The sequence below is a fragment of the Panulirus ornatus genome, chromosome 69 (assembly GCF_036320965.1).
Source record: "Panulirus ornatus isolate Po-2019 chromosome 69, ASM3632096v1, whole genome shotgun sequence".
Classification (NCBI taxonomy): Eukaryota; Metazoa; Arthropoda; class Malacostraca; order Decapoda; family Palinuridae; genus Panulirus; species Panulirus ornatus.
The window spans coordinates 16,533,214-16,546,793 of record NC_092292.1 but is presented as its reverse complement, the minus strand read 5'-3'; the positions used below and the strand labels follow the sequence as shown (position 1 = coordinate 16,546,793).

The 13,580-nt window shown below is 42.0% G+C and overlaps 1 protein-coding gene and 1 long non-coding RNA gene across 2 annotated transcripts in view; one reads left to right on the top strand and one right to left on the bottom strand.

The window, feature by feature from the left end:
* Nucleotides 1-9,149, bottom strand: part of LOC139747510 (uncharacterized) — a 128,053-nt gene extending 118,904 nt beyond the window's left edge. The window contains exon 1 of the long non-coding RNA XR_011712404.1: nucleotides 8,896-9,149. This is a non-coding gene — a long non-coding RNA (uncharacterized lncRNA). The remainder of the gene's footprint in view (nucleotides 1-8,895) is intronic.
* Nucleotides 1-13,580, top strand: part of LOC139747509 (uncharacterized) — a 99,283-nt gene that overhangs the window by 69,491 nt on the left and 16,212 nt on the right. The window lies entirely within an intron of this gene.

The window sequence follows — 13,580 nt, the reverse complement described above, 5'->3', positions numbered from 1 at the left end:
ACTTACATACATGAGAACATGTGCCAACATAACTGTTCACAAGCCCCTCACCACATACAGAGAAACTGAAGCAATATTGTGCTGTTTCGCTCCTCTGAGTCACTTTGGTCAGGTCATTTGGTTCACCGCCTCCTTGATTGGCTAGAAAACACTGTAGCCCTTAATGTACTCGTCATATCTACGATTTTCATCTCGGTACGTGTATTGCCAATAAGATGTCTACAGTACATTGATATATGCATACATTTCTTATAGAACATTCATACCTAACTCCATATTATTTCAAGGTATGACTCAAGTAGATATTCTAAATGTGCTTATGAATCTACTTATAAGTTAGAAAATGAGATAATCCAGCATCACAAAGGGAGTGGTGTTCCTTCTCTCCTTACATTAATTCTTTTTTATTATCGTATGTGAATTATCAACTATGAACTCGGGTTCATATGTGTGAGCCTTTTTTTTTTTTTCCAATCGCGTTGGTAACATTTATTCTTTTTATGACTAACTCTGAATTCTATGTCAGTTGATGACATCGATAAAACCATTCTATTACGTGTGGCAAAATCCCCGTCCTGCATTTGCGAATAATGAATATACAGCTAATTAAACGAAATCTAAGATGGAATTCAAGGTGATGCACAACTCTTCCTTGTATCATCTATGGAGAGAGAGAGAGAGAGAGAGAGAGAGAGAGAGAGAGAGAGAGAGAGAGAGAGAGAGAGAGAGAGAGGATGGACAAAAAAGAAAAGTAACTCTACAGTTATCCCCGAAAGTCCAGGCAGTAATCAGGGAGAAGGTATGTGTAACACGGAATCCACTTTGTCACCTTTATGGCACAGATTCCAAAGGCTGGAGAAGGTGGTTGTGTGTGTGTGTGTGTGTGTGTGTGTGTGTGTGTGTGTGTGTGTGGGTGTGGTGAAGTGTTCAGTAGCTTCTTGTGGGGTGTCGTACAGTCTTTAGTGGTTTTGGTCTTCATTTGGTCAAGTGCGGAGTGGCTTTTAGTAGTGTGGTGGAGCATTCAAATAGCCACTTGTGGTGTGGTTGGCGACGGCAGGAACCATAAGACTCTGCGCTACTGGTCTAAAGAGTCTCTCTCTCTCTCTTTCTCTCTCTCTCTCCACGTCCAAAACAGTGACGCAGCATCGGATCGTTTGGTCTGGGTAGCAACCACCATCATATCTGAAAATCCTCTCCCACCAGCCCGCTTGGGACATCAACACTATCACCTTTCAAGGTCCCTTCCCCGCACACCCCAAACGACTAACAAATCATAACGGGTCTGGGTCAAGACAGACCTAATTACATGCATCACAGTCAAATCACATTTCCGTTTCTAAGGTTCCCACAGTGACGCAAGACTGCGAGACAGTAGAAGAATTACAGGCAAGGCTAATGCCTCGACTGGCTAATGAATGAACAATCAACTCGCAGGCAATTCATCACGATGGCCGACCGCGCCAAGTTCCCTTCACGCCGCTCACTCCACCCGGCGGAAACCAACGTAATTCTCTTTGACTTTACGAGGGTTGGCGCATGAAACGTCAACTCCGAAACTGCACTTGTTTCATTATTTACTCACACCTGCAAAAGCAGGATTCTACGACCAGTGGGTCTTTAAAAGGTTCCATCAAAGCCTACGTCTGTGAGCGACCACTTACTGGATGGCCTGAGGAATGGCTTCATTTCCACCAGTGTACGCACGATATCTTTGCTATGCATCTCGACTGCTACCAGACCTTGTTGCTCCATACGTTGCCTGGAAAATAATTATCTTTGACAAGGGACGTGTGTGTCTGTAAATTCTGATCACTGGTTAATTTAGGGTCGCAGTATATCTATATAGGTATGACTCGTCTGTGATCAAGAAATTAAGTCGAACGCTTCGACCCATTAGCTCGAAAAAGACATAGGATGTTATCAAGCCTTAACAGCAAGTCAATCAAGTTCTTTTTTGGAAAAGAAAATGTTGTCTCTATTACTGTTACACCTTGTTAACGGTTGATCTACGACGTGATGAAGATAAATATCTGTACACACAGACTTCTGTCCATATACCCGTAATAGTACTCTCTCTCTCTCTCTCTCTCTCTCTCTCTCTCTCTCTCTCTCTCTCTCTCTCTCTCTCTCTCTCTCTCTCTCTCGGTCCTTGACATACTACCTATGACCTCGGAAAACCGACGTCAATTGTTATAAATTACCTGGATTTTTTTTCTTCCTTCTTCGAGAATCAAAGAAAGCAACGTATCAAATAACGATTTTGCACACACACACACACACACACACAATATATATATATATATATATATATATATATATATATATATATATATATATATATATATATATATATACATATATATATTCGTCACGTTTCACGTATGATATGACTCTAGGCTGAGCAGCGCGAAATACGAGAGAAAACATGAAATGAAATATATGAAAAAAAAAATCTTGAACACAAAGGAGGGACATGGAAATACGTCGCAATAAGCAAGATATGAATGCGGGTCCGGACAAATACAGTGAGAGTGTTAAGACAGACAGAGGAATATGTAAAACAAGCAAGTGAATTCAAGGAAGTCAAACACAACACCAAAAAGAACACCCGTAAAAACAAGCAAGACTCGGTGAAATGCGAGAATACACAAGTAAGCATAAGAGAACCGGAGAAATTACAGAACAGAAACCACAATGCTTTCTCTGGCGGGGTCGGCTTCCTTGTGCATATGCGCATAGCGGGTCCGACAGACGAGACGACACTGTTAGCGAAAGACCTGACAGGAGTCAAACAGAAATACTTTCGGTTCTGGTTCTTTCCCGCGCTGTGCAGACGAGCGAAGACAAACTGCTCATTTTGCTCAGTCGGGTGTGAAATGTCGGTAAACTCTATTTCTCACAGTTGTTTCCTAATGTCGAGAATGGTAAACTGAGGAAGGTTGGGTCTCTTAAAAGTGCAAGGGTCATAAATACGTATTTCTTACACTTGTTTATGATCCTATGCTTTCCATCACGCGTTTGAGATTTAGTCTCATGTAAAGGATGTTCAAATCCCTTCACAGTGCCAATACTTTATGGGATTTAAGGGGTTTTAGCCTACTATATTTTAACTGAATAATACGTTAATCTATACGTGCATGAAGTGATAGTGTGTTTCGTGCATTCATTAGATTACCTATGCATTTCATTGATCATATGTGGAGTTCTCATTATGTTACATAACGTATTCGCTCATTCATCTCCTATTTATCATATGATTTTCATCAGTTCCTTCAATTATTCTTTGTTCCATGAAACATAATTATCAACCTTTTTAAAGACCACAGACTTCAGACACTGGAAAAGGTCATAGTATTGAGGGTGAACTGGCCTTTAGAGGTCTGAAATATCTTCTCAGGAACTACATATACATATATATATATATATATATATATATATATATATATATATATACGAATAAAGTGCATATGAACGCGCACCTTCATAGAACATACAAACCTCCAACAGCCAGGATCGAACCTGGGACCCCTGTGCAAGAGGCAAGCGGTTAGCATGCATGCCTCTTGCACAGGGGTCCCAGGTTCGATCCTGGATGTTGGAGGTTTGTATGATATATATATATATATATATATATATATATATATATATATATATATATATATATATATATATATATATATATAACACAGACTCACACTGATAACACGTGAAGTAGAGCAAACAAGGTAGTGTCACATGGAAGGCTTTAACAACCCAAAAAAGGAAATTCCGACACGTTGAAAACTACCCAGCTCAACGAGACCCACGCTTGTTTAACGATATATAATTTGCCCAGCGTGATTAGCAGTAATTATCACCCTCACAACGTGTCGATAATGGCCGCAAGAGTATTTTTCCGCTCGTATGAAATGAACGTCATCAAAAGTTTGGTTTACTCTAACCGGGTTGGTGTTCGCCAGGATGACTGACCCCTGGGAGGTCAGGGCTTTGCCCTGACCTCAGGTAACCAGGGGACCGTACACCACATCTTCCCCCCCTCCAATCGCCTTATTTGCACCTCGGCAAGTGTGGCATGTCACGATATTTGTGCCCCATTCTGTTTTAGGAAATCGGGTTCTCTTGCCTGACGACAGGAAAGACTAGATAGACGACTGAATGTCCGTCTGCCACACTGTGGTAGTAGGTACCACAACGATGGTAAACTGCGAGGGGGAGGGGGAGGACAGGTTGTGTGGTTCACTCTTCTACAACCCTCCTGCAGGCGTCGCTGCTGGAGAGGTTAAGTTCGGAAGGACCCGTGTGGCTTGGGTATATCCTCCTCCCCCTCACCCCGACTCCCTCCCTTCGGTCGGGAGGGAAGGGAAGGTCATGTCTCAGACAGCCGGGTCGATACCCAGACTGCGCCTGTGTCCCGTTCTCTCCCACGAGGGTTTCCGCTAGGCGGGGCGGGATATCCCCAGATTTGCCGTCGGGTCTCGTGGGAAAGTGATGGAGGCATAGCTCATGTGTCATGGCTAGCGGACCACTGTGTATGCACCCCAGTCAACCCCCAACCTTAAGCAAGGCAAACATGAATTCTCCCAAACGGTCAGACGCCAACATTAACTGAATTATTTAGATAATGGATTTCTACATTCCCACAAAGTATATCTGAGAAATTAACGTCTACTGCATATAAAGTAGATCAGACTGTATCTACAAGTCTGGCCTTTCTCAAGTTAAAATAAGAGTTTACTGAGGAGCATGCAAATTATAGGACGTTCGTGATGAAAAACGGACAAAATAAGAAGGAATGACAAAAAAGTTATCACGAAACGTAAGGGGGAAAAAAAAAGTGAAGCTTTACAAATGTCTCCATCCTTTACAGAACTAAAATAACCAGACGGATGATATGTCCACACATTGGAAGGACGGGGGTTTTGAACAACATGAACTATTCCTTCTTTAGGAAGGAGTCACATGAATTGGGGAATTTGATAAACCTCTTTTGTCCATGGGTACACAGTGTGTGTGTCCGCTTCCCTAATATGAGTGTGTGATCAGCTCTTCCCGCAGCTCCTGGTCCATTGTAAACATCATTCATGACTCGCTAGTCGACCCTCACACTCTTGCAAGATCCCTAAACCTTCCCAGGCCTTCATGCAGTCGAACATACAGGTCTCGATACAGTCAAAGATACAGGCCTTCATACAGTCAAAGATACAGGCCTTCATACAGTCAAAGATTCAGGCCTTCATACAGTCAAAGAAACAGGCCTTCATGTAGTCAAAGATTCAGGCCTTCATACAGTCAAAGATTCAGGCCTTCATACAGTCAAAGAAACAGGCCTTCATGTAGTCAAAGATTCACACCTTCATACAGTCAAAGATTCAGACCTTCATGCAGTGAAAGATTCATGCCTTGATACAGTTAAAGATTCAAGCGTTCCTTACAGTCAGAGTTACAGGCCTTCATACAATCAAAGATTCAGAGGCCTCGTTACAGTCGAAGATATTCGGAATTAGGTATTGTCTACATCAGAATTACTTATCTACAAAACGTTATCTTCATTCAAATACCTTTTAATTCTAGGTAGCTCTTGTGCCAAACAACATTTTGAGCAAGGTATTTGACTTGCATTAATCTATCTTCATTTGTGATCTTTTCCCAGGACAGGTCAGTTTCCAAACTGTAAATAACGAATCATTATCATGACTCAGGGTTGAATTCCCTATCAGGGAAAAAATAAGAGGGATTCATCTTAGGGTTGAAAATATTTTTTGATGTCCGCGATCAATTCCAAGCATTACTCTTCCGGTTTCTTTACTCTTTGATGTACATGACGATTCTTTTAATCATATGTACTAATCCATTTGCATGTACGCTAACACTAATATTGATCATTTGTTCCGCACTAATTAATCAAGGGAAGTGAACAGGTAGCTTTCGAGTTTCCTTTGTTCCGTCTAACTGTTTGTTCTGCCCAAACCATCCCTGATACAGATTCACTTAATCATAACAAAGTTGATTAACTATTTGAATATTTGCAGTAAGACTCTCTCTCTCTCTCTCTCTCTCTCTCTCTCTCTCTCTCTCTCTCTCTCTCTCTCTCTCTCTCTATCTATCTATCTATCTATCTATCTATCTCTTTATCTATCTATCTACCTATTTATCATTTACCTATCTCTTTATCTATCTATCTACCTATCTATCATTTACCTATCTCTTTATCTATCTATCTATCTATCTATCTATCTATCAGTTGACCACCGTCTCGGGAATGACTTCACAACAGCTGTTTAGCCAATCGCCATCTTCCTCAGCCTCGGTAGATGGTCATCATTTCGTGGATCTTTTCCCACCCACAACTCCCGTTACATCCACACGCGTGGAAGCACAATGGACACCTTCCTCTTTTTTTCTTTCCCACTTGGAAGCCAATCATAGAGATAGAGGACCTGAGAGTTGCTCTCTCTCTCTCTCTCTCTCTCTCTCTCTCTCTCTCTCTCTCTCTCTCTCTCTCTCTCTCTCTCTCTCACTCTCTCACTCTCTCTCTCTCTCCCAAGACTTTTTCTTTCTTTTCTATCTTTTTCTGTGGATGGGCTAACCATCAATCTCCTCTGTCAACTAAACTCAACAGAAAATGGAAGACGGGTACTTAATCTTGTCGGTCAATGTGGACTCGAATGTAAGGGGTCCTCTGAGGACGGGAATGGTTCATTAAGGGAGAGGCTTTCCGACCTTTTGTCTTCGAGATGTCTGCGAAAAGCCTACAGAAAGTGCTATTGTAGGTGGAGATGATGCTACTTTCACGGTGTAAGTGAGCGAAAATAAAGATCGTCTCGAGATCAAAAGAAAACGGGATGGCCGAGCCTGGTGTTAAATACAATGGGAGAATAGAAAATGTTCCAACAAATTATATACTTTAAAAAAAAAAAGAGCTAATCGTTTATCAGCTCGTAAGCTGTCGAACATGGGAGAGACTTGCTATCAGAGGGGGGAGGGGGGGCGCTGTTTAAAGAGGAAAGAAAACGGACGTTGGTTGCCACTGCTACAACTGACCATTACCACAACCACAACAACCACACCTGACGGTCACAAGCACTCCTAACCATCACTACCACAGCCACAACCACCACACCTGGCCATCACCACTAAACCAATGCTTAAAAGGATCTTCTAAAATCTATCAATTACATTGAAGAAGAAATGTACAAAGAAATGATAAGAATAGACACTTATGTGGGTGGAATAGGCTATTTGGCTGGATGGTTATTAGGGCTTTAGGCCTATCACCTGCCAAGGGTCATTAAGGCCGTCAACGTCATCCACCGCCCGAAAAGACCTTTAACACCTCGTTCAAGTGTTAAGGGTGACTCCAAGATCACATACACCCTCATATATACGTGACGACATGGATGGCTTAAAGAAACTAGACATGTAAGAATGACGTGCCAGCTGATGATGATGATAGAGAGAGAGAGAGAGAGAGAGAGAGAGAGAGAGAGAGAGAGAGAGAGAGAGAGAGAGTGGAAAGACTGTTGTTGAGGTGTGGGACGAACAGAGAACGAGGAGCGTGTCACCCCCCTCCCACCACAACCTCCTCGGACGTGGACGTCCAGCCTGACTAGATACAAAGGAAATGTCCAAAAACAACGAGAAAGAGCAGATACAACGCAACGATAACGTCTTCCGTTGATCAGAGAGAGAGAGAGAGAGAGAGAGAGAGAGAGAGAGAGAGAGAGAGAGAGAGAGAGAGCTCTCGATCGGTGTTGCTTTAAGGAAATGACCGTAATTATAAACGCTGCTCTGATTACCTTGAGGATCATGGCTCAATTAACATTGAGGACCCCGAGATATAACGACGTTTGAGACTTATCATCACGATCTAAGTGGTTAACGAAGACTTGCGAGTGTAAACTGCCTTCCTGCACTTACAAACATGTAATTACGACCTGTAGATTACTGTTTAAGAGGTAAACATAAACGATTAACTTAAAAGATGAGACATACAAGAAATAATATAATCAAGAAAACCCAATAAGGCAATAGAAAGTCTTTTTTTTTATGACAAGTTAAAATAACACGAGACTAAACATCCCATTAAAACCCTCCCACGTTTCAAGGACCCACAATAGCGTGTCGAGAGGGACGAATGGCCTCTGTCCCTCGCCTGGAGCCCAAGACATGAACAAGATTACGTCTTCATCTCCCACTGGACTATCGTGACCCCTACGTCCCCGCCTCACACCGCAGGCAAACCCTCTCTCCCTACAAACGCCCCGACGCTCCACACAATACAACTTCCACACCCCAACAATCGACGTAAAACACCGTGTCGGGAAGACAGCCTGAGTTATACAGTCTCCCGTGGCCATCCACCTCCCGCGTCTATTGTGGAGGTCGGGCCTCACCCCGAGGTGTCCTGCTGCTCTAGTGAGGGCGGGTGTTTGGGGAACCAACGAGTCAGGGCGCCTGAATGAGTGGGGGTAATTAGGATAACAAGGCAACACCACAAACGACCTTGTGACGCGCTTCTCGCCAGCGCCGGGTTTGTTTACATTATTATTTCGGATTAAATTCGTTCTGTCTGAGAGATATAATTACCGTTTTCGTATCAAAATGATCCTGAGAGGCTCAATGTTAAGATTATTTTGAAAAGAGACAAGAAAAGATTATAATTCTACTTGAAATACAATGATATAAACGTAATTTTTATCGACGTGCGTATGTAACAACGTATACTCCGAACGTAATAAAAAAAAAACTATTCATTTATAACCTCTATGACTTTCGCATGAACTGAAATAAATGAATAAAGATACGAGGATAAAAAATGCTCGTTTCCCTAGTCTGGAGGCGTGGTCTACCACTAGCGGCAAAATATTGTTACAATTCGAACGAAAATTTGCTTACCTCGTCAAGCTCGCACAACACCCTTAGTATGGCCTCATCATTCTGGCGAACGCTTGCGATTTTCACGGCATTGAAGATCGAATATTTACTCGTTTTAAATGTCCTTACACTCGATGTAAACACTCCAGTCACTGTCCGTATATTCACTGATGTGTCAACAGTTTTCACAGCATAACATGTGGTGACGCTGCCTCTAAACGGGACACAAACAACTATAAAAACGAAAACTCGCAGACTGCGTCCATACACCGCCAGTGTCCTGGGACGACTGACACACACACACACAGGTGCATCAAGGAGGATAAATTCAGGGAGTGCAATTGTCCCTGTCAACAAATCGTTTGGAATTGCCAAAAACTTCCATTAACGTCGCGTGTTTGGTATGCTAGTAATGTGTATAGGTGATCGTGTAGTTAAGGGTTGAGGAAGGCTAAACTCGTGAGTGGCACACCACAGAAAGTGTGGTTGTAGAATGATTGTCTTACGTTGCTGGAGAACAACAAGGATCCGTTTAATTTTGATAACTGGTTGTTAGATATGTATACGATTTTCTCGCAGGTATTGTAAACATTAACTCTTTAACTTATGAAATGAATAGGAGATCGGTAGATAGTCAGGTGAATGTGTGTAACTATAATTTTTTTTCTGGAGCTAGAGCAGTTCATCCATCCACTTCCACCTATATCATGATACGTGCCGCTTCCTCCTACCCTGACGAAACTATCAAAACAAAAAATATCAGCAGAGGTGACGGGGAAACACAAACTAGCTAATTATTGTAGCGCTATCTAATCGCTGAGCTAAGCGGCTGATATAGCTTTTACGCTAATCTGATATCACACTAGTCTGGGAGAGCGATGTAAACAGATCTTAAGTGGTTGTATGGATGTGTCAGCCGCCAGCAACACATGAAAGGCAATGGTACACAGTAAACCAGAATTTAAATCATGTACAATTTATACTCACGTTCGTGTATGGAAATCCTAAGAAAGTGGATTTTGTAGGAGATTCGTCGAATTTTCCTTACAACAGTCTTTAGAATTAGGATGTGAAAACTTCCATTTCCAGAAATAGGATTAGCAGCTTCTCGCCCCTACTCTGACTCTAGGTGAATGTCAAACGCAACACTTAATAAGGGGTGATCCTAGGAATATCCACTCGGTATTAAGACTCAGTTTGGACAAGTGGAGATTTAGAGGTGTTGAGTGACACCCAGCCTTCCTCCTGCCAAGGAGAAGACACCGAAAGGATTGCCAGTACATGGGGAGGCCATTTAAGAGAAAATGGTTACGACGAAGTTATATACTAGAGGACTGCATGAAAGAGAGATATAACAGAAATCAAGGTGGTAAATGATGAGATTATCTCCTGGAGAACAGAACTAGTAAACCTACCTACGTGACCTACAAAGATGAAGGCAGGACAGTGAAGCAGAAGGCAGTGGATAGCAGTTCCCTCACACCCGTGAACCCTAGACGTCTCTTAGGCCAAGATTCTATCAACATCTGAAAGTTATTTGGTACATGAGTTACTTCACCACGTAACTCCGTGAACCCGTTGGGAAAGTTTCCGATCTTGACATTGAGTCAATATGCGATCCAACGCACGTATGATAATGATATTCTCTTCCTGCAGACCTGTTTTTTGGACTGAGTCAAGTTCATTGACACTCTAGTATGAGACGAGGCATTATTTGTGTCCAAGCTGATGCTCACAGGAATCTCTGACAAGGATAATTGTACTTAGATAATAAACTATCAGGCTAAGTATACTTATATACCTAAAGAGGATTTCTAGATAAGAAAATGAATTAATCTCTTAACGCGAAATGATTCTGGGCATTCCCATAGCAGTATGGGCATATGGGTATTTACATGGTTTTAAAGTTTCACATTTTTTCATTCAACAGTGACACCTATTTCAAATTATGTATACTCCATTATTGCATCAGATGACTCAATATACCGGATGTTTTGCAAAGCTCAGGTATATCCTTGAGATTGTTTAGATATATTGAGATATATCAACACATGTCATTGTAACTTGTGTGAGAATCTCGCGCCATCTACCCTGCTATAGAATTCTAAGACTTTTCACAAGGCACAGATACACGAGTGATGTTTCGTCTGTGAGTGAATATTTCGCAGCTGGAATTCATCCTTTTATTTCAAGCATATAGGTGACATGTACCGCAAGAAGTAACTGTGAAAAAACATAAAAAAAAAGGCAGGTGTCTACTTGAGAGAGGGTATATGAAATGCTGTCAGTGTTCTGAAGAACCGGAATTGCAGTTCTGAAAGCAATATTTGATTTGGACACTGGACTGTTGTCTGGAAATATTTCTCCAAAATCAGTTTCAAGGAATTTGAAACAATATCTGCCAACGAATTTTTGGTGAAACAGAGATCCAACATATTGTGGATTTCTATAAAGTTATGGGCTCAATTTCAAAAAGTGGTGTTATTAAAGTGTCATTTCATAATTGATTAATCAAATATGATAAAGCAAAACAGTTTCTATTTGTATGTGCAAAGTTAGACGTAAATAGTTTCAATGAAGTATTCCGCGGTCGAGGGAAAGATAATATAGCATTGTCTACCCAGAATATTATACATTTTCTATCAGACAAACTCTTGATAAAGAAAATAAGAAGCAGTATCATTTTGGAGGGGTAGCTTTAACAAAAGTACGTACATTAGGTCCTTTTGACTTTAAGGTTAATACGACCCAAATTATGGAGCAAATGAAAAAAAGACGTCTTATAACTCTCGCTTTTACAGTAATCAAAGATTTGCTACCCATATAACGACGTTTTCTGAAAAGATAAGAGAACCAGTGGGAATTGTATCAAAGAATCCTTTATTGCCTCTCAAAATTACACTGTTTAACATTAAACAAAGATCTGCAAACAGTTTCAAACCACTGGAACATTTCGAGGTGTGATGATAAGAAGTCAGAAACAGAGGTATGAGTGAGAAGAGTAGAAGGTATATATGAGACATTAACTTTTTATTAACTAAAAGAGAATACACCACATTAGTCTTGGACTTAAAGGCAAATATAATTTCTCTTTTAAGGCAATTATATAGTCACTTTCACTCCTTCTTGTTGACACACCGTCCCATATGTTAACTAAAAGAGAGAGTCTGAAACTGGGGTGAAATGAGAAGCCGTGAGTCACTGCTGATTCGTGAGGTGGGTGAGGTCCCCCACCTTGCGAGTGACACGTAACTCGGGCGCTCCAGGACTGCGTCAGGCCACCGTTACTCAGCCCCGAGAGTGGCGTCACTCCTTCCTCATCCCCCTCCTTGACCCTGCCAACATGTTTATCAATACTCATTTGTGTGTGTGTGTGTGTGTGTGTGTGTGGGTTCCTGCATTCTCTCACCCCTGTTGCTCTCACTCCTGTTGTCATTTACTCTCCCTCCTTCCCCTGTTGCTCTCACTCCTGTTGTCATTTACTCTCCCTCCTTCCCCTGTTGCTGTCTTCTGCTCTCACTCCATTCAGCCACTTGCCTTATACTCCTCCTCTTACAGCTGCCCCATCCCTGCCCTTGTCTCTCTCAGCCTAAAGACAGAGAGTACATAAACCATGCTGGAAACATTTCCTCGAGTTTCAAACGCTTCTTAATATATGAAAGGAAGACGTACATTTCTCCCTCTCTCATAAGAAAGAGTTAAATATCTATCCTATAAACAGAGTACCAGACACTACTAAATACCCAATATACGACTTTATCTTAACCTTACTACCAAAGCAGGTCAGTGGGGAAGGCCTCCTCAACAGATGTCTCTGAGTCCCAGCCAGGAGATGAGTCCCTTCGTGGTGGGTCAGTCGTCCGGACTCCTGCTTGTTGCGACATCGTCTTATTAACGATCCAGGAAGGAGGGGACACAGTCCATCGTCGTGAGGACTGGTCCTTGGCGGTCTCAACATAGGACTGGGGGTCGCGTAGACCGTCCACCAGTAGCCTGTGTGATTGGCTCGATTTTACGGGCGTCTCATCTCCGACCTGGCGGAACCAATCGCTTTCTCCCGCGCTCCGCATGTGAGGGATTTCGCGCCATTATTCTCGATAAGAGGAAATTCCTAGATCTCTAAGTCTGGCGGTTGAATATAGTGAAGTGTTTAAGTCATGTACAGATGTAAAGCAGAAACAAAAGATTATAAAATGAGGCACTGGGGACTTTGAATTCTTCTTGATTTCCACTCAGACTGAAAGACATTTCTCCAACAGATTCCACTGACAGTTTCCATTTGGCTGAACACGCTTATACGCACAAATAACGCAGCGTTTTTTTTCACAGACTAGGCGTAGGCTTTCTCCTCTTTCGATACGAATCCGTTGGTGCATCTGCTATCGTTAGTCTGGGTAATATAGATGGTGTCTATATTGCTAGCCACTGGGAGACTTTCGACTCGTGATGAACACAATGTTTTCCACTCTTGCATGCATTATGCTGTCTGTACTAGTCTAGGTGTGATGTCTAGGACGCTCTAGAATGCTAAAAGATGTCTCTGAATGCCCTCTGATGTCTTGGCGATGCCCTGCGATGTCTTTGGAATGTCGTGAGATGTCTTTGACTGTACCAGAACGCTTGAGATACCATTCCACAAATTTGGAAAGGGTCAGTATGCATAAAATAACTGATGCAGATGACTTGGTGCGTATCATGAAATGATC